This window comes from Heptranchias perlo, chromosome 14 (genome assembly GCF_035084215.1).
Source record: "Heptranchias perlo isolate sHepPer1 chromosome 14, sHepPer1.hap1, whole genome shotgun sequence".
Taxonomy (NCBI): domain Eukaryota; kingdom Metazoa; phylum Chordata; class Chondrichthyes; order Hexanchiformes; family Hexanchidae; genus Heptranchias; species Heptranchias perlo.
The window spans coordinates 27,413,799-27,440,567 of NC_090338.1; the positions used below are offsets into that span (position 1 = coordinate 27,413,799).

The 26,769-nt window shown below is 45.9% G+C and overlaps 1 long non-coding RNA gene across 1 annotated transcript in view; it reads left to right on the forward strand.

Annotated features, from left to right (window-relative positions):
- The first annotated feature begins 715 nt into the window (after nt 1–715).
- Nucleotides 716–26,769, forward strand: part of LOC137332093 (uncharacterized) — a 29,734-nt gene continuing 3,680 nt past the window's right edge. Inside the window, exons 1-3 of the long non-coding RNA XR_010965578.1 lie at nt 716–757; nt 5,945–6,010; nt 14,854–14,987. This is a non-coding gene — a long non-coding RNA (uncharacterized lncRNA). The remainder of the gene's footprint in view (nt 758–5,944; nt 6,011–14,853; nt 14,988–26,769) is intronic.

Here is a 26,769-nt window from a genome sequence, read left to right on the forward strand (position 1 = left end):
TGCTAAATCAACAGATAAGCAATCAAACCTAGGAACTTTAATTTATTGTTTTTAACCAGTTAAGCCTAGAACAGTGTTATCCAATATATTAACCACTAACCACATGTGGCTATTAGAAATCTAAATATGGTTAATTGCATTTTTGAATTGTAATTAAAAAATGAGTAATAGACACCGTCATTAAGTATGTGATCTCAATATTGTATTCATATTTGTACAGCGTATGCAGGTGTATTTTAACCTTTTTGTGCATTTGTTGGTAGAATGGTAATACGAAAAGTGTACGAGTGTATTTTTTTGATCGCTGTGTGTGCTTTTCTTTCTTGGTTCATGCTTATTAGTTATCTGCTGAAGTGGTGTGTAATACGGGTGTAAATGCCAGACTTCAGCACCATGGAAACACCAACAGAGAGAGGAGCTGTCATTGTAGTCAGCTTAACCAATCAGAATAACTGCTCCAGGCCAGCAGAAGAAAGCAAGCTCAACCAATAACGAGATCCAACAGGGCACGTCATGACAAAAGGCAAGCAGCATCTAACCGTATTCAGGTTGGAGATCGGGGCTGCTCTGGCTCGTCCAGTTGCGTGGGACAACATTCTCAGCAATCGTTCTGATGAAGTCAAAGTACTGCTCGCAACTGCTGGACAAAAAACCTAGAAACTGCATTATGATGTGCTGTGTCTGATAAATGAATTGCAGAATTCCAAACTTTGGCGAAAGAGAAAAACTGCAACGAACGGCAGTAGATGTTCGTTGAGTAAATATACATGTGAAGTATATTTTCCTGTATTGTGCATAAGACATTTTCTACTAAAATTAGTGCATGTGGCTAAAACGGTGTCGCTATAGTCACACCTGTGACTGATCAGCAATTTCTATTGGACAACAGTGACTTAGGGGGAGGGGAAGGTTAGTCACAGTCCACTTTTCTCAATGCTTGTCCATTGTATCAACAATGAATTGAAATCTATGTCAGTAGTGAAGTACAGGGAGTTCCCTGACCATTCCCTCCACCTGTAAGTTGTTTATTTTAATGACATCTGCAGTGTATAGTTAAGATTTTTGCACAGTAAGGAGCAAATTTATTTAGCTCTGAAGTCTTTGTCGTTTATTGCTAACTGACATACAACAAATGATATATCAAAGTCAACCTAAAAAACAGGACAAACTTGCCAGGTTAGAGCGACTTGGTGAAAAGAGTGTAACAGCATGACAGAACAAGTTTGACTACATACTCTCACTCAGCTGGAAACCACATTCACTTGATTTATGGGAAGACACTACAGAACAAGGCTTGACATTATGTAACATACTTTAGCCCCTCCCCTCAAAACAATAATTGGGCCCTATTATCTTTGACTGTAACTCATTATTTTGGAAGGGATGGTTTCTTGGAATCAGAGTTGAAAAGGTGGCAGGCCCAGCCCATTTACAGGAAAAGGACAAGTCTTTTACAACTAATCAGATGTTTGCACAGCAAATGGAGCAGAAGCTGCCTTCCCCTCCCCCCAAATATATTGTTTGTATTTCAGTTAATGATAGCTGGCGTTGTTGTGACTTCCTCCTACCACAAAGGGCAATACAGTTCATTACAAAATTTCTTTTCGAATCCGTCTACAGGCTGAAATGTTTGAAATGTGGGACTGAAAGGGTATATTCAGTATCTGGAGCAGATGGGAGCAGCACGCTCAATTTTTTTTAGAGCCAATATATATCTGCTGGAAAATTTGGCACATGCCAAATTGGCCTGGAATTTCCTGCAGATTTGCGCCATTATAATGTTGCATCTACATTGCAAGACCCAATTTATGGTGCCAAGCTCCCAGGAAATTACGGCATAAGCAACTTCAGCCATTACTTACGGCACTCCATGATTTCCTGAGACTTTTGCACTGCTCCACCATTAGCCTCGCTGAAAAAGTTTAATCGCTAATTATCATAGCCCCACCCCCCATTAAAATCAACAGCGAGATCAAGTTTGCTAAATTAATGCCACTCAGATCGTTGCAGAATGGCGCTGGTGGGCTCAGTATGTTTGCTGTGATCACATTACAGTTTAAATTAAACCCTCATTAGGTGCATGATTCAGTGGTGCAGTTCTGACAGTGTTTAGGATCACCGATGCAAAGTGCAAAGCAACAGAAAGTGTATATATCTTGGGGGAGCAAGTTGCTGGTCCCTAGCCTAAACTACCATCCCAATGTGATTGTTTTAATATGTAATTCGATTGTTAATCCAATGCATTGTGAATGTGGTTGACAGTGATCACAATGTGCCCATTTATACCTTTTTACAATCCAAGTAGAAAGTCAGAAATAGCACAGGGATTACAGACTGCTTGAGCAACTGAAGAGGAAAAGCCTCTGGTTTCCATGTTGTTCGTACAATCTCAATGGGAAAGGTATCGTCACTGTTCCATCTAATGAACTAACCAGAAAGATGTGGGGGTAAAATTGGATAACCCCCAAAAACGGACATGGGGATTGTGGTCAGCGATTAACCCACACCCATTCATTGCATTGCAGGCAGTATGTTAATTTGGTGCTGCCTTCTGATTTCCATGATTCCTGCATATAGCCAGTGCTACCCGCACTGTTCATTGGCCGCACACATCAGCAGGAGACCCGATATCGCGAGCGGCTAGCGCTTCTTAGAGGCAGCCTGCATCTCTTAAAGGGGAGGTGCATTGTGGCTGCAAGAAGTGGTGGGAGTAATCTGATACTTTGGGGAATTACTGAACATGCGAGAGAGTGAGCACCAACGTTTTTTGATAATGCACTGGAGGTCTTGGTGTAAGAGATGGGGAGAAGGAAAGACATCCTGTTTCCGCAGGGGGGCAGGAGGCCCTCCAGACATTTGCTCAGGAGGCTGTGGGAGGAAGTAGTAGAGGAGGTTAATGCCAGGAGCATAGCTCCAAGAACATGGATGCAGTGCAGGAAGAATTTTAATGATCTGACATGAGTTGTCAAATTGAGTGAATTCAACCCTCAAATGGCATATCCAACCAACTGCTCAATTAGCCTAATCCACTGCTCAATTCACTACAACCCCATCACTCACCTACTAACAACCCCCATCAATCAGTACTCAACCATTCAATTCGAATAGTTTATCTCATCCTCACACACTTAGCACTGTTGCAAGTTTCATACCATAACTCACAGCTCACACATTGACAGCTATTCAACCATGACAGCCACATCACCCAAACATATTGCAGGACTCTCACTGACACACTTCCCTCTTTCTTGCAGGAGAAGGTGGCGCATAACAGGAGGCAGCAGCAAAAAACTGGAAGAGGATAAGCACGCCTGCACGTTTTAACCCCCATGGGGGAGACAGTGCTGGCCATCACGGGAAAGGGCATCGCTGAGACCGTGGCAATTGGTGGCACTGGAGGGATCGATGATGAGGGTCTCTGCATACCTAATCCTCCTTCTTTCTTCCCACTTCTCCCTTATCCCACAATCTCTTTTGACTCACAAGCTGCAGATAGTGTAAGCACGTATTTCTTACTTTCTCCTTTTTCCCTGACCACAACCCAACCCTTGTCCCTTTTTCATTTCTGATACCCAAGAACTAGAACCTTCCCAGTCAGAGAAGGAACAGGAAGAAGACAGTGTTGATGAAGAGACATCGTCTGGTTCACTAATGTCCTTTAGGGAAGGAAACCTGCTGTCCTTACCCGGTCTGGCCATTATGTGACTCCAGACCCACAACAATGTGGTTGATTCTTGACTGCCCTGTGAAATGGCCTAACAAGCCATTCAATTGTCAAGAAGGCAGCTCACCACCACCTTCTCAAGGGCAATTAGGGGTGGGCAATAAATGCTGGCTTTGCCAGCGACGGTCACATCCCATGAATGAATTTTTAAAAAGTCACTCAATCTTACACTCGCAGCCACCATATCAGATACTGACACTGCGCTTACTTTAGAGACTAGGATAGAGGAGGGATCTGCACATGGTGAGACACCAGGCACAAGTATGCAGGAGCCAGGGTGGGGGAAAGGATACCACAGGTGCCAGCTCACCATAGGGCGAAGTTGCACACTTGTTCTGCTACAGAAGAGTCAGATGAGGACTTTGATTGCCCAGGCCACAGAAGAAGGCTGATGGACATACACAACCAAGCCTGCCAGAAAGCCTGCGCAAAATGTCAAGGAGCATGGAGAGTCCAGCTCCAACTTGGCAGAGAGCTTTGCACACAGCTTGGAGCCCATCCTTTCCCACATGGAATGGGTGGTCACCTCCATCAACACACCTGTGGAACCCACCATGATGCAGCATCTGGTGACTGGTGCCACAGCTTCCATTGCAGCACAGCTTCCATCAAAGCTCTGACTGCTGCATTGGAATCTGAGACTGCTGCCTTGCAAGCTCAGACTGCTGTTATCGTGGCTCTGGGTGCCACTGTTGAAAGGGACTTCTAGGGCGTCACTGCAGTTTAGCAATCTGTTCTCCAACTGATACCAGGATTGCTGAGGTGCTGCCCCAGGAGAGTGGCAGTGGCTCCATGGAACCAGAACCTGCTGTCCCTCTCAGGATGGCAGCATTCCTGCTCTCACCCCTGCCACACTGCCAGTGTCCTTGCTGTTGCCTGTCAGTCAGCCAGCCCAGACTACTGCAGCCCAGGCTGAGATGGTGCAGTCTGAAATCGAGCATTCTAGGCCTAGAGCTGCTCAAGCTCAGCCTCCAAGGCCATCTGCAGTCTCCTCAATTGAAGGTCAGCAGCCTTCCACCTCCCATTCTCCAGTCACTGGGGAAGCATCTTGGAGGAGCACTAGGAAAGGTAAAGGCACATAGAAGACAGGCATTATTTAATGAGTGAATTGATAAATTTGGATTTGAATTTGCAGGCGGTTTTATTTCTGCGGTGAACTGAGGGAGGAACCAATATGTGTTGTCAGAAAGAGGACAATGGGATGGTCAGTGAGAGAGGAAAGGTAAGGAGTGTGGGATTGTTGGTGAATTGGGAGGTGTAGTTGAGGTTACTGGTATCGCTCATGAATAATCTTATCATGTAGAGCTCTGGCAGAAAGGGACTACCTACATTGTCACCTCCCTTCCTCTTACACTTCCTTCTCCTCCTCAACTTCCTCCTCCTCCTCCCACTCCTCTTCCTCTTCCTCGTGCTTCTGTTCCTCAGCTTCTCGCCTGATAGTTGATGGCAAAAGATGTTCCCTCATAATGGCCAGGTTGTCCAGCATGCAGCATACTACCACAAATCTCGACACCCGCTCAGCTGAGTACTGCAAGGCTCCTCCAGAGCGGTCCAGGCAGCGGAAGTGTTGCTTGAGGATGCCGATGGTCTGCTCTATACTGTTCCTTGTGGCAGCATGGCTCTCATTGTAGGCCTGTTGTGTGCGTGGGTTCCTGACTGAAGTCATGAGTCATGTTATGAGAAATAGAACAGCAGTGGGAAATATTTAAAAAGGTAATCAATAGAGTTCAGGAGAAATATATTCCTTTAAAAAGCAAGAACAAACTAGCCAAAGTGAAACACCATGGATGAATAAAGAGATAAGGGTAAAATGAAATGCAAGAAAAAGGTATACTCTGAGTACATAGACAATAAAGGAGAGGATGACAAAAGGGAATACGAAGAGGTTAGGAAAGAAGTTAAAAAAAAAAATTCGGAGAGCAAAGAGGAACTATGAGATTAAATTATCAAGGAATATAAAAAGAAATAGTAAAGTATTCCACAGATACATAAATAACAAAAGAAAATTCAGGATAGGGTCACTAAGGGATGCACACAATAAAGTCACATGTAACGACAGAGAAAAGGCAGAAATTTTGAATCGTTACTTTGCCTCAGTATTTACCAGAGAGACTAACTAGGTGGGTAGGACATTAGCAGAAGAGATCGAAAAAGATATTAAAACATTTAAGATAGAAAGGGGGGAGATTTTAACTAATGTCTTATTTTTAACTTCTGCAGGCTGGGTTTCCTGGGCGATGAGAAATCCGGCAGATAAAAGGAGGCAAGAAGGGCCGGATCCATAAGGTAAGTGCCTTTATTGCACTGCTTGTGGGCCAAGAGGACTTGGCGTGCTTCCCCCTGGCCCACCAAGCTTACTTTTTAAACACCCCATGGTCATCCGACCACCCCCCTACCATCCGCTATCGGCCGACTTCCCCCACCGATGTTCAATCCCCCTCATGATGTTCAATCCCCCCCACATGACGGTCAGTCCTCCACCGGGATCGTCCGACCCCCCCCTGCAATTGGCCGACCCCCCCCACGATGTTCATCCCCCACCGCGATCGGCCAACCTCCGCCTGGGATCGGCCAACCCTCCCCCAATGTTCAATGCCCCCACAATCTTCAGTCCTCCCCCCACCGATGTTAGATCCCCACCCCCCACGATCGGCCAAACCCCACCTGCTATCAGCCACCCCACCCCGATGTTCGATCCCCCCCCCACGATGTTCAGTCCTCCCTCCACCGATGTTAGATCCCCCCCACGATCGGCCAACCCCCAGCTGCAATCGGCCACACCCCACCGATCTTCGATCTCGCCCCCCCACCACAATGTTCCATTTCCCCCTCCTCCCCCGATGTTTGATTTAATAAACTGCTTGCAATGGAAGGGCGCAGAATGAGATTACAATCAACTTCTCAGGCTGCCTCTGCATGAAACGAGTGGGTTTCTTTCCATGACCCCTAATGAGAACAAAATAATGCATGTGGGGGAGATATTTAATATACTGGCCTGTAAATTGCTCTGAGCGGAGAACCAGCAGTGGTCGCCGCTCACTGGAATATGAGTTAGTTGGCTAGTCGCGGTTCATAATTCAAAAGCTGAAACATGAGGACAATCTGGATTAGTAGCACAGCAGTCTCATTCCTTCAATGGGTGAGTAGGTGGCTTGCATGCTCTCATTCATGTGTGACTAATATGCCTTGTCAAGATATTAGGAAGTTCCTTGGCAGAAATGGTCTATGACGAGGTCATATAATCTCCAATACCTCATTTAGTAGACAATTGCTTGCCAACTAATTACACTAAGCAGCCACAAGGAAGCGGTGTTGCTGGCAGAATGTTCACCTGATTAATGTCCTGTGCAACACAACCTTGAGACTATCACTCTTCACACCAGTAAGCAGATATAGCTAAGTCAATGAAATCATTCATTTCCAGCCTTTAAGGTTCCAGAATTGCAATTGAATTCAAGACAGAAAGTGAATACAATGCAGCAAAAGGTTATTTGTAGGCAAAAAAATGTATTTTTATGGATTTATGCATTCTAATCCTAATATTTACAATTTTTCTAGCTCATTTGCAAGGTACTGATTTCTATCTTTTGTAGAGGGTTGGGACCCTACATTATAAGCATTCCCAAGCCAAGGGCTGGGTTAGTTAACCAGCTCCTTGAACACTGCCAGTGTTATTTCAGTTGGATGCTAGATAGTAAGCAAGAACAGCTAAAGCAATTGTCTTGCTATTGTTTTGAATTCTTTTTGGGGCAGTTTCTTGCTGTCATCTGCAATATCACCAGAAGCACAGCAGTAAGAACAAGCCAAAGTCTCAGCTGCTGCACCATAGACACTCGCACAGGACTAAAACAGGTGATCTAGGCATTCAAGAGGAATCGTCATCTCAGGAATATGAATCACCTGTCACTTCACTAAGCTGTATATAGAAATGTGCAATGATGTGACAGGCCCTTGTTACTGTTTAGGTTTTTTGTCAACCACTGTATTCGTGTTTATGGCTAGATGGCAATTTCCATGGCCAGACCAAATCTCTTATCAACTGTAACCTTCATTTTTACACTCCACCAGGTACAGGTTAGTGTGCCCAGTTCAAACAATTAAACCATGATCCCTGGACATTGCTTAATGCAGAATTAATAGAAATTAGTACCTTGCAAATTAGCTAGAAAAATTGTAAATATTAGGATTAGAATGCATAAATCCATAAAAATACATTTTTTTGCCTACAAATAACCTTTTGCTGCATTGGATTCACTTGTTAACTGTGTTTAACACTTGGTGGACAAAGTGTGAAGTGAGACTCTGGGCAGCCGAATACTTTGCTTTTGACATCTGCCAGGAATTAGAAATCAAAATTTCAAAATGGAATCAGCAAATAAAATATCCCTTGTTCTTTAAAAGAACCTGTAATTTGATCAACATGGGAACAAAAGTTTATTGGGCCTTAAACTTCAGGCACATTGGGAATGGTTTTTCAACCCCCTCGGCCCTGCCTGAGGTCAGGTGGCTCATGCCTGAAATATCTGTATTTCCAGGTTCAGATCATTTACCTGGGACCAACGTGCCCACGTGAAGCTACAGCTCAGGAGTCTGTGGCATCGGTAGTATAATGGTCACCAGCTGCAGGGCATTCTGGCTATTGTCGAAAAGCAGCTGCCACTAGCTCTCCAGCCACAAGGATTCATTCGGTACCTGTAGAGAAATAAGGTAGCACCTACCTCTTTTGGTTACTTTTGCCAGCCTCTCTCATATCCTTCAAACTTACCACCAGTTTCATCTGGGCATCCATGTGTTTAGATTCTGTCCAGCTTAATCAAAGAAAAATGAGGCAGAATGCCCCATTACAGCTCTTCTGCCTCATTTGCTTGATTGCCCTGTGTTTACACCTGCTGCGGGCGCAAATACTCCACATCCCCTTCCTGTCCCCAATGGAGGCAAGCTCAGGTCCAAGCTCCATTGAAGAGGATATGGATGCAGACCCAGGGGTCCCGCCTTCAAACGAAAAATGTTTTCTGCAAGTATTCTGCAATGTATTGGGACTGCCCTGCCAGGGGGCTACAGTCACAGGTTAGAGATGATATGGGGTTCTGGTATATGGCATTGACACTTCAGACAATCACGGAGTGTCTGATCACCTCAATGGACAGTGCAGCTGGGACCCCTTGTAGGAGTCTGTGGCATCGGTAGTAACATCTCTCAGGAATGCTCATACTAGTGCCATGCAGGGTCTGGGCTCCACTAGCTCCTCCACCTTGGACAGGCTGGGAGTCTGAGTGGATAAAGGCTTCAATCAGCTTATGCTTGTACTACAGTCTGTTCTCCCACGTATCAGTGACAGTGCTGAGCTGCATCCCAACAGCAGGGATGCAAAGGGAGTCACTGAGATGCTGCATTCTGCAGCCAGACCTTCTAAGGCCTGTGCTCTTAGAGGTCTCTGATCAAGTTTTCAAAAGCTCTCAGCTGAGCCACAGCAGCCTTCCACCTCCCATGGGGGAGCACCTCTAGGAGTAGTAGAGGATGTATGAGATCACATAAGAAAGGATCAATGGGCTCACATCTGGGTGATAGTTTGTTGGCATTTGTGTTAGCCAGTAACATTATAAACCGTTCTGAAGTCTTTGTTTGCAGTGTTCCTGTAGGAGTTAGTGACCCTGCACTGGCAAGTGTAATCAGGCATGCCCAGACTAGAAATTTATAGTGTGTGGGGTCCATTGTGGAAATGTCAATGTGAATTAATAATAAGATTTGTTAATTTCAAACAAATGAACTATTGTATTTCTTGACTACTTAACAAAATATCACAACATTTTGAAATATACTAGTTGATCTCCCATGTGCAGGAGTCAAGGTCAAATGTAGCCTTCAGTTGAAATGGGGTTAGAGGGTGGGGGATAATTGAATCAGGGTGTGAAGGCATAAATTCCAATATCCACATCACAATGGAAACTGCTGATGTAAACTTGTCACCCTGTAATTCCATCCTCTCATCAGTGGTGCTGTAGAACCTCCTTTGGTGTGAGAGTGTAATCACAGTGTGGCAAGTTAACAGACAGTTTGATTATAAATGCGGACAAAGGATTTTATAATGGTAAAAGCTGATATGAGGTCTGTACATTTTTAATAGCTATTTTTATGCTTGTTTAGAAAAGATTTCAGTTCTGGGAGATAGAGCTTTATTTCCACTTTTATTACCAGGTGTCAGCTATATTTTTCATCAGCTTGTGATCAGACACATGTAAACGCATGTTTGGCTCTCCAAACCAAGCTACTCAGAAAGATAAACAGGCAGAGTTTTTGTCATGCGCTCTCTCTTTCTCTTTTTTAAATTCATTCATGGGATGTGGGCGTCGCTGGCGAGGCCGGCATTTATTGCCCATCCCTAATTGACCTTGAGAAGGTGGTGGTGAGCCGCCTTCTTGAACCGCTGCAGTCCGTGTGGTGACGGTTCTCTCACAGTGCAGTTAGGAAGGGAGATCCAGGATTTTGACCCAGTGACGATGAAGGAACGGCGATATATTTCCAAGTCGGGATGGTGTGTGACTTGGAGGGGAATGTGCAGGTGGTGTTGTTCCCATGTGCCTGCTGCCCTTGTCCTTCTAGGTGGTAGAGGTCGCGGGTTTGGGAGGTGCTGTCGAAGAAGCCTTGGCGAGTTGCTGCAATGCACCCTGTGGATGGTACACACTGCAGCCACAGTGCACCGGTGGTGAAGGGAGTGAATGTTTAGGGTGGTGGATGGGGTTCCAATCAAGCGGGCTGCTTTGTCCTGGTGTCGAACTTCTTGAGTGTTTTTGGAGCTGCACTCATCCAAGCAAGTGGAGAGTATTCCATCACACTCCTGACTTGTGCCTTGTAGATGGTGGAAAGGCTTTGGGGAGTCAGGAGGTGAGTCACTCACCGCAGAATACCCAGCCTCTGACCTGCACTTGCAGCCACAGTATTTATATGGTTGGTCCAGTTAAGTTTCTGGTCAATGGTGACCCCCAGGATGTTGATGGTGGGGGATTCGGCAATGGTAATGCCGTTGAATGTCAAGGGGAGGTGGTTAGACTCTCTCTTGTTGGAGGTGGTCATTGCCTGGCACTTGTCTGGCGCGAATGTTACTTGCCACTTATGAGCCCAAACCTGGATGTTGTCCAGGTCTTGCTGCATGCGGGCTCGGACTGCTTCGTTATTTGAGGGGTTGCGAATGGAACTGAACACTGTGCAATCATCAGCGAACATCCCCATTTCTGACCTTATGATGGAGGGAAGGTCATTGATGAAGCAGCTGAAGATGGTTGGGCCTAGGACACTGCCCTGAGGAACTCCTGCAGCAGTGCCCTGGGGCTGAGATGATTGGCCTCCAACAACCACTACCATCTTCCTTTGTGCTAGGTATGATTCCAGCCACTGGAGAGCTTTCAGCCACTGCCAGTGTTGTAGCTGTACTGGAACAGCTTGGCTGGAGGCGCAGCTAGTTCTGAAGCACAAGTCTTCAGCACTACAGCCGGGATGTTGTCAGTGCCCATAGCTTTTGCTGTATCCAGTGCTCTCAGCCGTTTCTTGATATCACGTGGAGTGAATCGAATTGGCTGAAGACTGGCTTCTGTGATGGTGGGGATATCAGGAGGAGGCCGAGATGGATCATCCACTCGGCACTTCTGGCTGAAGATGTTTGCAAACGCTTCAGCCTTATCTTTTGCACTCACGTGCTAGACTCCGTCATCATTGAGGATGGGGATGTTTGCAGAGCCCCCTCCTCCCGTTAGTTGTTTAATTGTCCACCACCATTCATGACTGGATGTGGCAGGACTGCAGAGCTTTGATCTGATCCGTTGGTTGTGGAATCGCTTAGCTCTGTCTATAACATGTTGCTTCCGCTGTTTAGCATGCATGTAGTCCTGAGTTGTAGCTTCACCAGGTTGGCACCTCATTTTTAGGTACGCCTGGTGCTGCTCCTGGCATGCTCTTCTGCACTCCTCATTGAACCAGGGTTGATCCCCTGGCTTATTGGTAATGGTAGAGTGAGGAATTACCCCCCTTTTTTTGGCACAACCCATTAACCTAGAGACCTCACATGCAGGTTGGCAGAATAAGGCTTAGGGACTCCCAAGTGTGTGCATAGGTATAGCTACATTTTAACCTGCTAAAACTGATGCATCTACCAGCGTAAAACACTGATAAGATTTCTACTGCTTGTCAAGCCAGGTCCACCCTATCCATTAGAGCATTGGCTTATAGGGTTATCTAGAGCCAACTGGTAAAAATTACAGCCCATCTCCTGCAGATTCCATCAATAAGTCAATTGTCAACTATACCCTGGAGTACTGAGATGAAAGAATGGCTATATATGTCCAAGTCAGGATGGTGTGTGACTTGGAGGGGAAATTGGAGTTAATAGAGTTCCCATGCCCCTGCTGCCCTTGTCCTTCTAGGTGATGGAGGTCACGGGTTTGGAAGGTGCTGCCAAAGAAGCCTTGGCGACCTGCTGCAGTACATCCTGTAGATAGTATACACTGCAGCTGGTGTGGAGGAGGCGGATGTTTAGGTTAGTGGATCAGGTGCCAATCAAGTGGACTGCTTTTGTCGTGGATGGTGTCGAGCTTCTTGATGTTGCAGCTGCACCCATCCAGGGAAGTGGCGAGTATTCCATCACACTCCTGATTTGTGCCTTGTAGGAGTGGAGAGGCTTTGGGGAGTCAGGAGGTGAGCCAATCATCGCCGAATACGAACATTGACCTGTTCTAGTAGCCGCTTCATTTATGTGGCTGTTCCTTTTTAGTTTCTGGTCAATGGTGACCACCAGGATGTTGATAGTGGGGGACTCAGCAATAGTAATGCCTTTGAATGTCAAGGGGAGGTGATTCCATTCTCTCTTGTTGGAGAGAGCCATTTTCTGGCACTTGTGTGGCATGGTTATCAGCCCAAACCTGGATGTTGTCTGGGACTTGCTGTATTCAGGCATAGACTACTTCATTATCTGAGGAATTGTGAATGGAGGTGAACACTATTCAATCATCAGCAAACAGACCTACTTCTGACCTTATAATGGAGGGAAGGTCAATGATGAAACAGCTGAAGATAATTGGGCCTAAGATGCTACCCTGAGGAACTCCAGCTGAGATGACTGGCTTCCAGCAACCACATCCACCTTTGTCAAAAGCAAAATACTGCGGATGCTGAAAATCTGAAATAAAAGCAGAAAATTCAGGTTGAAACATTAACTCTTTTTCTTTCTCCACAGATGCTGCCTGACTTGCTGAGCTTCTCCAGCATTTTCTATTTTTATTTCATCTTCCTTTGTGCTAGGTATGACTCCAACTACTGGAGTTTTCCCCCTGATCCCCATTGACTTCACCTTTACTAGGGCTTCTTGGTGCTGCACTCGGTTGAATGCAGTCACTGTCACCTCACCTCTGGAATTCAGCTCTTGTTTGGACCAAAGCTGTAATGAGTTCTGGAGCAGAGTAGTCATGGCAGATCCCAAACTGAGCATCATCTGAGCAGGTTATTCGTGAGTAAGTGCCACTTGACAATACTGTTAACAATTCCTTCCATTACTTTGCTGATGATTGGGAGTAGCCTGATAGGGTGGTAATTGGCCAGGTTGGATTTGTCCTGCTTTTTGTGGACGGGACATACCTGGGCAATTTTTCACATTTTTGGGTAGATGCCAGTGTTGCAGCTGTACTGGAACAGCTTGGCTAGGGACACGGCTAATTCTTGAGCATGGGTCTTTAGCACTACAGCTTTGATGTTGTTGGAACCCATAGACTTTGCTGTGTCCAGTGCACTCAGCCGTTTCTTGATGTTACGTGGAGTGAATCCAATTGGCTGAAAACTGGCATTGGTGGTGGTGAGGATTTCAGGGGGAGACAGAGAAGGATTATCTATTCGGCACTTCTGGCTGAAGATAGTTGCAAACGCTTCAGTCTTGTGTTTTGCACTCGTGTTGAGCTCTACCATCATTGAGGATGGTGATATTTAAGGAGCCTCCTCTTTTCAATAGTTGCTCAATTGTTTACCAACATTCACGACTGAATATGACAGGGTTGCAGAGCTTTGATCTGATCTGTTGTTTGTGAGATCACTTAGCTCTGTCTATGGCATGCTGCTTTAATTCGGCATTAATCAGGATTTCGGTGACAGTCAGGTTAAGGTAGGAGTGGAAGCAGGTGATATTGTGAAGGTGGAAGTGAGCAATCTTTTTGATGGAGAGGTTATGGGGTTGCAAACTCAGCTCAGGATCAAACAGGACATTTGGATTGTGAACAGTCTTGTTCAGCCTGAGACAGTGGCTAGGGAGGGGGAATGGAGTCACTGACAAGCGTATGGAATTTGTGGAGGTAGGTGTTGAAGACCAGGGGCATAATTTTAACATGGCGGCCGGAACTCAGCGGGAGTTGGTGGGGGGTGGTGAATAGTCGCACAGGAAACCCGGAAAAATTTTCTGCGCGTTGGCTCGAGCGATCGCAACTCAATTGAAGGCCCATTATGTTATTTCCGGGTTTCGCGCCTTCAAGCTGCATTGCACACCCAAATGACACGCTGGGCACTGGAGTATTTAAAGGGCCACTGCAACCATAGATTTTTAAGGAGAAAGGAGGAATGTTCAGAAATGCAGTAAGGCAGCACCCCGTTTTATCAACTCCTCTCTTGAGTTGCTACTAGCTAGTGTGAGGAGCAGGAGGGACATACTATATCCAGCTGACCAGAGGAAGCGCCCTGCTTCTGCCACCAAAAAGATGTGGCTGGAAGTGGCAGAGGAGCTCAGCAGTAGGAGCATGGTGGCAAGGTGATGAGTACAATACACAAAGTGCTTTAATGACCTAACCAGGTCAGGAAAAATGAGTAGAGTTATTGATTCACCTACATCCTGTGGTGTACATTAACCCTCCCCACTCCCCCACCCCCCCAACCCCACTATGCCATGGCAAGCCTACTCCATCACAGCCACTTAAGTCTCATCATCAATTTACTGTCACTTTCTGTGCACTTTCTCACCTCCCCATTTTGAACCCACCACTCCCACTCACCCCAATCCTGATGGAATGCGATGAATTTCGGTTCCATTGGCAGCCTCACCTAAAGCCGTCGGATGATCATGTCGTCTTCACTCACTCACACGTCTGTTCATTCTCCCCTTGTAGGAGAAGAGAGCTCAAAATGCACGGGAGAGGAGTGGGACTGGAGGGGGGGCCACCACGAATAGTGCCCCTGACAGAGGCGGAGGAGGAGGCGTTGGATCTGAGCTGCAAGATTGAATGCCTGGCCATCGGAGATGGTGAGACTGGCAACCCACAAACGGCTGGTGACAGAACTTTAACATCCTTCGCACACATCATGAATTAATGTTATCAATGTTAAATACATTTAAAACAGAAATAGACAGTTTCCTAGAAGTAAGGGGAATTAGGGGTTACGGGGAGCGGGCAGGAAATTGGACATGAATTTAGATTTGAGGTTAGGATCAGATCAGCCATGATCTTATTGAATGGCGGAGCAGGCTCGAGGGGCCGATTGGCCTACTCCTGCTCCTATTTCTTATGTTCTTATGTTCTTATCAATGATTGACCTGTTGCACACCTCAGTATGCTCATTGCAAACTAATTTCTGCATTGATTGTTAATATTGCTTTATGTTCTCTCCCAGTGCCTTCACGGATTGATGAGGTGGCATACTTCATAGAAGAGGGCGATTCCTCAGAGGTGCTCAATTCCTCTCGGTGCACTGACACATGACATCTAGCCATGCACCAGTGCAGATCCTTGCACTTCGGTGGGTCCTGTTAGGCAGATAGTTGCATTGTCACCTGCTGATTCAACACTCACAAGTGAGCACGAGCAGACACTGGTGGCAGGGGCAGCTGTGGAGAGTCCGTGTTGGGGCGCACTCCTCTCCAAGCTCTGCTCAGCTGGACCCAGATGATGAACCCCGGGGGACATCGTTGAGAGTGAGAATGATTGAGGCACAGCTCCACCTTTGCGAGGTACTAGAAAAGGTGTCACGCACACTCTCCACAATAACAGATAAGATGGAGGAGTCCAACTCCATCGCTAGTGGATTGGTGGTGCAGGTAAGTGCGGGAAGGTCTTCGATGGAGAGAGTGGCAGCCTCCATTGAGCTCAAGCATGGCTGTCTAATGAGTCCATGCAGGCCATGACAACGGCCATGCGGACTTTGGATGCCAACGTGTCTGCCACCTTAAACAGGCAGACAGAAACTTCATCCATGGCCTTAGAAAGCACCACATCTCCTCACCAGCCTGATGTTGCGCTGACCCGTGAGAGGGATGATGGCAAAAGGGGACATGGAAGTGACTCCACTCAAAGCGCTCCCACGTCACACCCATTGCCCCCTTCCCCCCAACCAGTATCCGCAATGCTGCTTCCTCTCCTGACGTCCAAGTCTGCCTCTGCACCTGTGCAGGTGGAGCAGTCTTTGGCAGGGCCTTTACGGGCTCCAAAACCCAGAGGTTGTAGGCCGAAAGCATCTAAGCAGTTAGTGCATGAATCTGAGCAACCTACCACTACCTCTGCTGAAGCCACAGGGAATGCATCATGTAGAAGCACTAGGAAGAGAAAGGCTAAGGTTTTGTTAGAACCAAGGGTATGCACAAGGGTGTCTGACGGAATGTCATGTTTTTCATTTATATTTGTGTTTTGTTAAATGCACATTAAATGTTATAATTATCACCACCATTGCCACGTCTTGCCCATTCTTGAATCCCTTTTGTGAAAGCACTCTTTCATGTGCTTCATCATGAATGCCAAGACTTGATGCCACCCATTGGGTGCGTGTATAATGGGTGTATGCATGGTTGAAGGACTGTTTTGTATAAACGAAGGGGGGGATGGCTGGTGTTGGTGGTGGTGTAAGGAGTCACACAAGACCAGGTTATAGTCCAACAGCTTTATTTGAAATCACAAGCTTTCGGAGCTTCGCTCCTTCGTCAGGTGAAGTGAAGAGATGCATATAGGCACAGCATATATAGTCAGAGAACAATGCCTGGTGATTACAGATAATCTTTCTAACTGCCCTTTATCACACCTCGGCAGAGAGATAATCACAGCAATCAAAGGAGTGAATGGTGTTCAAACAGGTTAGTCAGGGAAACATTACATCCAAGAATACTGAGGTGGGGTCACAAGGGGTCAAATGTAGCAGATGCTACATCACCGGCATGTCCACATCTTGGTGGTGATGGTTATTCTAGGTGGTCTGAGTAGTTCACTATCTTATGTTTGCAAATTTCATTGAGAACCTGTTAGATACGAGTGAAGCCCTGGCATCACGAGCAGCCGTGTGCGCCGCTGTTCTGGGGATGGGTTCCCCATCCTCATCCTTCTCCTCATCCTCCTCCTCTTCATCTTCTTCAATGTTGTCAGTAGATACGGATGCTTCACGAGCGCATTCGAGCTCCTCCACCTGTAACCATCTCTGCTGAACGATATTGTGCAGGACTCAACATACCACTATTATTTTGCAGACCCTGGTTGGTGAGTACTGAAGGGCTCCCCCAGATCGATCCATGCATCTGAAGCGCATCTTCAGCATTCCTACGGCGCGTTCAATGACAGACCTGGTGGTGACATGACAGCTGTTTTACCACAGCTGTGCCTCGTTGGTGGGGTTTCTCACAGGTGTCATGAGCCACGTCTGCAGGGGTATGCCTTGTCTCCAAGGAGCCATCCCTTAAGTCTGTCTTGTGCCTAGAAGAGGGCCGGGATGTTGGACTCTCCCAAAATGAAGGAATCATCGCAGCAGGGGATCTGGCACACACCTGCAGAAATCTCCTCCGGTGGTCACAAACCAGGTGTGCATTGATGGAGTGATATCCCCTTTGGTTGATGAATAGTCCTGGCTCATGTGAAGGTGCTCGTGTGCAATCAATTGCACCTTGCACCCTTGGGAAGCCAGCCAGAGAGTTAGAACCCACTGCGCTCTCAGTCTGGCTGATGTCATCGCAGGGGAAGTTGATGTCGTCGGGAGCCCTGGCAAACAAGCCACCCGTGACCTGCCGTATACACTTATTTGCAGACAACTGATACCCTGGAAATATCACCACTGACACCCTAGAAGGATCTGGAGGTGAAGAAATTGAGGGCAGTGGTGACTTTAACTGTGATGGGCAATGCATGGCCACCAGGCCCAGCCGGGAACAGCTCTGCATGAAGGAGCGTGCAGACGTCTGTGATCACCTGACGATTCAACCTGAGTCTGCATACCCACTGCTCCTCAGAGAGGTCCAGGAAGCTCAGCCTCTGCCTGTACACCCTCTCACGTGGGTAGTGCCTCCTGTGACCTCGGCCTTGCCGTTGGTCCCCTCTCTGCTCTTCTGCAGGTCCTTGTGACTTACCTCTCTGCCTTGTGCACCTGTAACTCCCAGAACTGCATGCCGTGCCTGCCATGGATGGTGATGTGTCTCGTCCTCAGATGTACTGTAGAATAAATCCATTGCACCCCCCCCACCCCCCCCATCCTGCTCTTGTCAGTTTGAAGGGGTCCAAAATGTAGATAAATATGTCTGAACACAAGAATCCTCAATGTGAACAAAAAAAGCTCAGTCTAAACACAAAGAACTCCCAGCCAAAGGTTTGTCTGAGGGAACTGAGGGCCCTGCTGCAAAAACTCATCTTTTACTCACGTATCAATCACTGATTTAAAGGTCTAAATGAGGGTCGTCTGCAACGCGCCTCCATTTCCATGGCATGTTTCAGAGGCCACAGGAGACACGTTCAGGAGAAGTTAAAATGGTTTGCGTAACTCAATACTCACAAAGTTAATTCCTTTAAGTGGTTTAAATGTCTAAATTGGCCCTTTAAATATCGGCCCGCCGGCTTTAAGTGCCAGCTTAAATCCGGCCCATTCATTTACTGGTTCCACTACAAGTAGTTGACTATGTTTTCAACTAAAGCCTCCTACAATTTAAAGAGCCAACACTATGGTGTTGGGAGTAACATAGAGCGAGGAACAGATTCCAAAAGAAGAAGCTTTAGCTTTAGCCCATTTGCAGACTGGAAGCAATGTTAAAAGATGACCATTCTTAGAACAGTATTTTAATCCACGTTAATATTTACCTTTTGTTTAATCATCTAATTACTATTTGATACTTACCATAGGAACAGGAGTAGGCCATTTAGCCCCTCGAGCCTGTTCTGCCATTCAATGAGATCATTGCTGATCTGTGACCTAACTCCATATACCCGCCTTAGCCCCATATCCCTTAATACCTTTTAGTTAACAAAAATCTATCAATGTGAGATTTAAAATCAACAATTGAGCTAGTATCAACTGCCGTTTGCAGAAGAGAGTTCCAAACTTCTACCACCCTTTGCGTTTAGAAGTGTTTCCTAACTTCACTCCTGAAAGTCCTGCCTCTAATTTTTAGGCTATGTCCCCTAATCCTAGACTCCACAAGAAGCGGAAATAATTTCTCTCTACCTACCCTATCAGTTCCCCTTAATATCTTGAAAACTTAGGGAATACAACCTTGTAATTTAACCCTTGCAGTCCAGGTATCATTCTAGTAAACAACGCTGCACTCTCTCCAAAGTCAATATATCCTTCCCAAGGTGTGGTGCTCAGAACTGAACACAGTACTCCAGGTGTGGTCTAACCAGGGTTTTGTATAGCTGTAGGATAACTTCTATCCCCTTGTATTCTAATCCTCTAGATATAAAGGTCAGCATTCCATTAGCCTTTTTGATTATTTTCTGTACCTGTCCATGACATTTTAATGATGTATGTACATGGACCCCTAATCTCTTTGGACCTCCACTGTTTTGAGCTTTTCACCATTTAGAAAGTACTCTGATCTATCCTTTTCAGGTCCAAAATGGATGGTCTCACACTTGCCTACATTGAAATCCATTTGCCACAGTTTTGCCCATTCACTTAATCTATTAACATCGCTCTGTAATTTGATACTTCCATCTACACTGCTTACAATGCTGCCTATCTTTTTGTCATCGTCAAACTTGGATGTGTGGCTCTCTATCCCGTCATCTAAGTCGTTAATAAATATAGTGAATAGTTGAAGCCAACACAGATCCCTGTGGAACACCGCTAGTCACATCCTGCCAATTTAAATACCTGCCCATTATCCCTACTCTCTGTCTCCTGCCACTCAACCAACTCCCTAACCAGGTCAATAATTTGCCCTCGATTCCATGAGCTTCAACTTTAGCTAACAGTCTCTTATGAGGGACTTTATCGAATGCCTTCTGGAAGTCCACATAAACAATATCTGAAGACATTCCCCTGTCCACTACTTTAGTCAACTCTTCAAAAAAATTCAATCAGGCTCATCAGGCATGACCTACCCTTTACAAATCCATGCTGGCTCTCTCTGATCAGTTGAAAATTTTCAAGGTGTTCAGTCACTCTATCCTTAATTATAGACTCTAGTAATTTCCTGACAACAGATGTTAGGCTAACCGATCTATAATTCCCTGGTTTCCCTTTCTCACCTTTCTTAAATAGCGGAGTGACATGTGCAATTTTCCAATCTGAAGGAACGGTTCCTGAATCGAGAGAACTTTGCAGAAGTCCTAACTATAATCTTCCAATGTTCTCAACTACTTCCTTTAAAACCTTGGAATGGAAACCATCTGGTCCTGGGGATTTGTCACTCTTTCTTTAGTGCCATTATTTTCTACATTACTGTTAATTTGCTTACGTTAATTATGGTGAGTCCCCATACCTGATTCAAAATTAGTTTCCTTGGGGTGTCCAGCATGCTATCCTCTTCTACTGTAAATACTGACACAAAGTAATTATTTAACATGTCAGCCATTTCCTTATTTTTATTTACAATATCACCATTATCAGTTTTTAAGGGGCCCTTTTCCACCTGAAATCCCCCCCCCACCCCAAATACTAGCTTAAAGTCCATGTGACCGCCCTACTTATCCTTCCTGCTAGGAGCCTGGTTCCAGCCCAGTTCGGGTAGAGTCCATCCCAACAGTACAGTTCCTTCCTGTCCCAGTACTGGTGCCAGTATCCCATGAAATGGCACCCCTCTTTCCCACAGCACTCCTTCAGCCACTTGTTCACCTCCCTAATCTACTTATCCCTACGCCAATTTGCACGTGGCTCAGGTAATAATCCAGAGATTGTTTTTTAAATTTAGCTCCTAGTACTCTCTGAACAGGACCTCTTGCCTATTCTTTCCTATGTTGTTGGTCTCAACATAGACCACAACGACTGGATCCTTCCCCTCCCTCTCCAATATCCTTTCAAGCTGGTTTGAGATGTCCATCACCCTGGCACCAGGTAGGCAACATACCATGTGGGGATCCTTGATCCTGCTTACGAAGGATGCTATCTGTCACCCTAATTATTGAATCCCCTACAACTACCACATCACGCTTCTCCTCCCGGCTTTGGACAATTTCCTGCTCCAAGGTGCCATGGTCAGCATTCTGGCTGTCCTTCCTACAGTCTTTATCCTTATCCTCTCAGGTTGCAAGGACATTGTACCTGTTGGATAGGATTAGTTTCTGCGGATCATCATTCTCTATCTCACATGAGTTCCCCTTACTTTGTACACTATCGGTCACACCAACTCCATTCTGATCCTGTACCTCTCTACAAGGTGTGACTGAGATCTGGAGCAAACTATCCAGATACTATTCTCCCTCCCTTATGTGTCAGTGTCTTCAACTCGCACTCCAGCTCAATGACTCTGAGCTGGACAGATTCAAGGCGAAGACATCTATTATAGATGTACTATTGTTTAAAAAGGGAGCAAAGGATAGACAAAGTAATTACAGGCCAGTCAGTCTAACCTTGGTGGTGGGCAAATCATTGGAATCAATTCTGAGGGACAGGATAAACCGTCACTTAGAAAGGCACAGAGTAATCAAGGACAGTCAGCATGGATTTGTTGAGGGAATGTCGTTTCTGACTAATTTGATTGAATTTTTTGAGGCGGTAACCAGGAGGGTCAATGAGGGTAGTGCATTTTATGTAGTCTACACTGATTTTAGCAAGGCTTTTGACAAGGTCCCACATGGCAGACAGGTCAAAAAAGTACAAGCCCATGGGATCCAAGGGAGAGTGGCAAGTTGGATCCAAAATTGGCTCAGTGGCAGGAAGCAAAGGGTAATGGTCAACGGATGCTTTTGTGACTGGAAGGCTTTTTCCAGTGGGGTTGTGCAGGGCTCAGTACTAGGTCCTCTGCTTTTTGGGATATATATTAATGATCTGGACTTAAATGTAGGGGGCATGATTAAGAAGTTTGCAGATGATACAAAAATTGGCTGTGTGGCTGATAGTGAGGAGGAAAGCTGTAGACTGCAGGAAGATATCAATGGACTTGTCAGGTGGGCAGAAAAGTGGTAAATGGAATTCAATCCAGAGAAGTGTAAGGTAATGCATTTGGGGAGGGCAAACAAGGCAAGGGAATGTACAATAAATTGGAAGATACTGAAAGGTGTAGAGAAGTGAGGGACCTTGGAGTACATGTCCACAGATCCCTGAAGGTAGCAAGACAGGTAGATAAGGTGGATAAGAAGGCATACGAAATACTTTCCTTTATTAGCTGAGGCATAGAATATAAGAGCAGGGAGGTTATGCTGGAACTGTGTAAAACATTGGTTAGGCCACAGCTTGAGTACTGTGTACAGTTCTGGTCACCACATTACAGGAAGGAGGTAATTGCACTAGAAAGGATACGGAGGAGATTTACAAGGATGTTGCCAGGACTGGAGAATTTTAGCTATGAGGAAAGATTGAATAGACTGGGGTTGTTCTCTTTGCAAAGGAGGAGGCTGATGGGTGATTTAATTGAGGTGTATAAAATTATGATGGGCCTAGATAGAGTGGATAGGAAGGAACGATTTCCCTTAGTAGAGAGGTCAATAACCAGGGGGCATAGATTTGAAGTGATTGGTAGAAAGATATGAGGGGAGCTGAGGAAAAAGTTTTTCACCGAGGGTGGTAGGGGCCTTGAACTCACTACCTGAAAGAGAGGTAGAGGCAAAAACCCTCAACTCATTTTAAAAAGTACCTGGATATGCACCTGATGTGCCGTAACCTACAAGGCTACGGACCGAGTACTGGAAAGTGGGATTAGGATGGGTAGCTCATTTTCGGCTGGCGTGGACATGATTGGATGAATGGCCTCCTTCTGTGCTGTAAATTTTCTATGATTCTATGTGTTCACTTGGGACATTCTCGATGTCCACAAACTCCCACATACTGCAGTCCAGGCTCATAACCTGCTCTGCCATATCTTAGTCTATATTTATTTGTAGATAATTACTTTTTAGTCTGTGTTAGTTTTTTTTCACTTTAAAAAAAAATTTAGCACCTAATTCCCACTCTCACCAAATTCTCAAGTTCCCACTCTGTTCACGATCCACTCTCTTTGCAATGGGCTCTGTGCTTCACATTTGTGTGAATTGACTAATGTCCTTCTAATTATAGATCAGAAGTGACTTGACTGTTCCACTTATGTACTGCCAGTGTAGAACTTTATCAGTTATGTTACTTAGTCTAATGGCATATATTAATGTTTGTATTTATTCTGTGGTTATGTATTTTAGGTATTCATTGATGGAAGGATGACAAATGCACTAGAGTTTCCTGCACAAATGTACAGTGCTTGCAAAGAAGGACATATCATTTTGTCTCTTTGCAAAGGTGGTGGGGGATTTGTAGGCAAACTGTTCTAAGAATTGCCTTAAATGTGTCCTCAAAATGGAGTGAAAAGTCAGACTGAACTATGAGAAACCAAAAAGACTAATGCTAATTGAAATCTGTTATACCCATGTGAAACAAGGCATTCTCACCGAAACTATTGAATCATAGGCCATCAAGCACAGGCCCATAGATAGCTTGGTAAGAGATATAAGCATGCTACTCCTTATTGGAAAGATTATAGAAGAGCTGTTTGTTGAAGAGATTCGAAGTGATAGGAGTGAAATCACCGCCTGGCATGTCTGAGTATTGATGCATGGTCAACCTGAAATCATTAGGGGTACCAACATGGTTGTGTGAGGTAACTGACACAAAAATAAGGCAAACTCTTCTAACATGGTCGTTAGATTGGTCAATTGAATTGAGGCCTTCTCATTGAAAATCAAAGATATATAAGATGGTGTTTTAACACAGAAAGTCCAGTTTGGCTCAGTTCTTGGTTTTCTTAGTTCTTCTTTAGTTCTCATTCTTTTGTTGTCTTTGTCATAGTTGGTAGTAGGAGTTAGTTGTCTAGTATGTGTGGAGGGGTGTCTCTGTAAAACATGGAAAGAGTATCTCTAACAGAGAGCGAGGTTACAGAAGTAATATTGTATAGTTATACCACCCAGATACAGGCAGATATTAGTGTGTCACTTGTATTTTCCCTGAAATCACAGTAGGTGAATGCTTATTGGGCATGATTTTAGCCCCCAAGTTCAGTGAGGGGCAATGAAAATCACTGAATTTAGGAGCGTGAACAAATCCGACTCCAAGCCGCCGACTTCCACTTTTGACCTTGACGCATCTGGGCGCACACTTCAAGAAGCCAGAAGTCCCACCAGCAATTAAAGCCGGCGGGCTGACATTTAAACCATCAATTAAGATACTTGAATTAAAGTGTTTAATTTTTTGTGTATTGAGGCAGGGAAAGGATTTTAACTCTGCCTCAACGTGTTTCCTGTGACCTCTGAAAGACGCAATGGAAACAGAGGCGAGTTGCAGCCAACAGCCATTTGGACCTTTAAACCAGTGATTGACACATGGGGATAAAAGGTGAGTTTTTGCAGCAGGGCAATCTTTGGCTGGGAGTTCTGTGTGTTTAGACTGAGATTTCTTTGTTCACACTCAGAATTCTTGTGGTCACACATATTTACCGACATTTTGGACCTCCTCAAACTGACAAAATCAGGATGGGGGGTGCAATGGATGTATTCAGCAATATCTCTGAGGAGGAGGCACATCAGCATCTGCGGCAGGCATGGCATGCAGTTCTGGGACTTACAGCTCCACAAGACAAAGGTACGCCACAAGGACCTGCAGAAGAGCAGAGAGGGAACAATAGAGGGGCCAACATCGCAGGAGGCACTACCTGCATGAGAGGGTCTATAGGCAAAGACTGAGCTTCCTGAACCTCTCTGAGGAACAGTGCCTATGAAGGCTCCGAGTGAGTCGCCAGGTAGTCGCAGACATCTGCGCGCTCCTTCGTGCAGAGCAGCTCCCGGCTGGGCCTGGTGGCAATGCATTGCCCATGGCAGTTAAAGTCACCACTGCCCTCAATTTCTTCACCTCTGGATCCTTTCAGGGCACCACCGGTGACATCGCCAGGATCTCTCCGTTGTCTGCACATAAGCGTATATGACCGGTCACGGATGGCTTGTTTGGTAGGGCATCCCATTATGTCAATTTCTCCATCGACAACATCACATACACCCACTGTAAACGCACCCAATGGCTCACCATTCGTGATGAATCACATGGAAGGGCGCTTTCACCAAAGGGACTCAAGAATGGGCAAGACGTGGCAGTGGTGGTGACAATTATAGGATTTAATGTGCATTTAATAAAAAACAAATCTAAATGAAAAACATAACATTCTGTCAGACACCCTTGTGCATACTCTTCATGATTACAAAACCTTAGCCTTTCTCTTCCAAGCGCTTCTACATGGTACATCCCCTGTGGCTGCAGCAGAGATAGTGGCAGGTTGCTCAAGTTCATGCCCTGACTGCTTAGATGCTTTCGGCCTATGACCTCTGGGTTTTGGGGCCCGTGAGGGCCCCACCAAAGACTATGCTACCTGCACCTGTGTAGGGGCAGACTCGGCCATCTGGAGAGGAGGCAGCATTGAGGGTACTGGTTGAGAGGGGGGTAACGGGTGCACCATGGAGGCACTTTGAGTGACATCCCCATTTCCATGTCCCTTTTTGTCGTCATCCCTCTCCTGGGCCAGGGCCACATCACTCCTACCACTCTGCTGGACAACAGCTTGGAGGACATATGTGATGCCTTGTAAGGCCACTGCTAAAGTATCTGTCTGCCTGTTTAAGGTGGCAGAATGTAGTTCACCAAGTCCACATGGCTGTTGTCGTGGCTTGAATGGACTTTTTGTGAGCCATGCTTGAAGCTCAATGGAGGCTGCTGTTCTCTCCATCCCAGAAATTCCCACATTTACCTGTGGCCCCATTCCACTAATGCTGGAGGTGGACTCCTCCATCCTTTCTGCTATTGTGGAGAGTGTGCGTGACATGTTTTCCAGTACCTCGCAAAGGTGCTGCTATACCTCAATCATTCTCCTTTTCAAGGATGACCCCCAGGGTTCAGCATCCGTGCCCAGCTAAGCAGAACTTGGAGAGGAGTGTGCCCACTGACACGGACTCTCCACAGCTGCCCCTGCCACCAGTGATCACTTGTGTGTGGTGACTCACCAGGTGACAACCCAACTAACTCTCTAGTAGGACCCACCGAGGTGTGAGTATCTGCACTGGTGCATGGCTCACTAAGATGTGACGCTGCACCCTCAGAGGCAGGGAGCTCATCTAGGGAGTTGCCCTCATCCACGTCTTCACTCCTTGAAGGGCCTGGAAGAGAACATACAGCAATATTAACAATCATCGCAGGAGTAATGTTGCGATGAGCATACTGAGGTGTGCAACAGGTCAATCATTAATAACATCAATTCATATTGTGTGTGATGGATGTTAAAGTTCTGTCACCAGACATTTGCGGGGTGCCAGTCTCTGCATCCATGGTGGCCAGCACTCCACCATCCGGCTCAGTTCCAATGCCTCCTCCTCCACCTCTGTGGAGGCCCCCCTCCAGTCCTCATCCTCTCCCTGGCATTCTGCGCTCTATTCTCCTACAAGGGGAGAAGGTAAAGACGTGAGTGAGTGAGGGTGATGGGATCACCTGATGGATGAATTGTTTTGGGTAAGGCTGACAATGAAATAGATGCATCAGAGGTGACTACAGACATTGATCACATTGCATGAGGATCTGGGTGAGTGATAGTGGTGGGTTCACAAATGGAGAGGTGAGGAAGTGCACAGAAAGTGAAGGTAAGTTGACTATGAGCCTTAAGTGGGTGAGAGGAGTGATGTGAT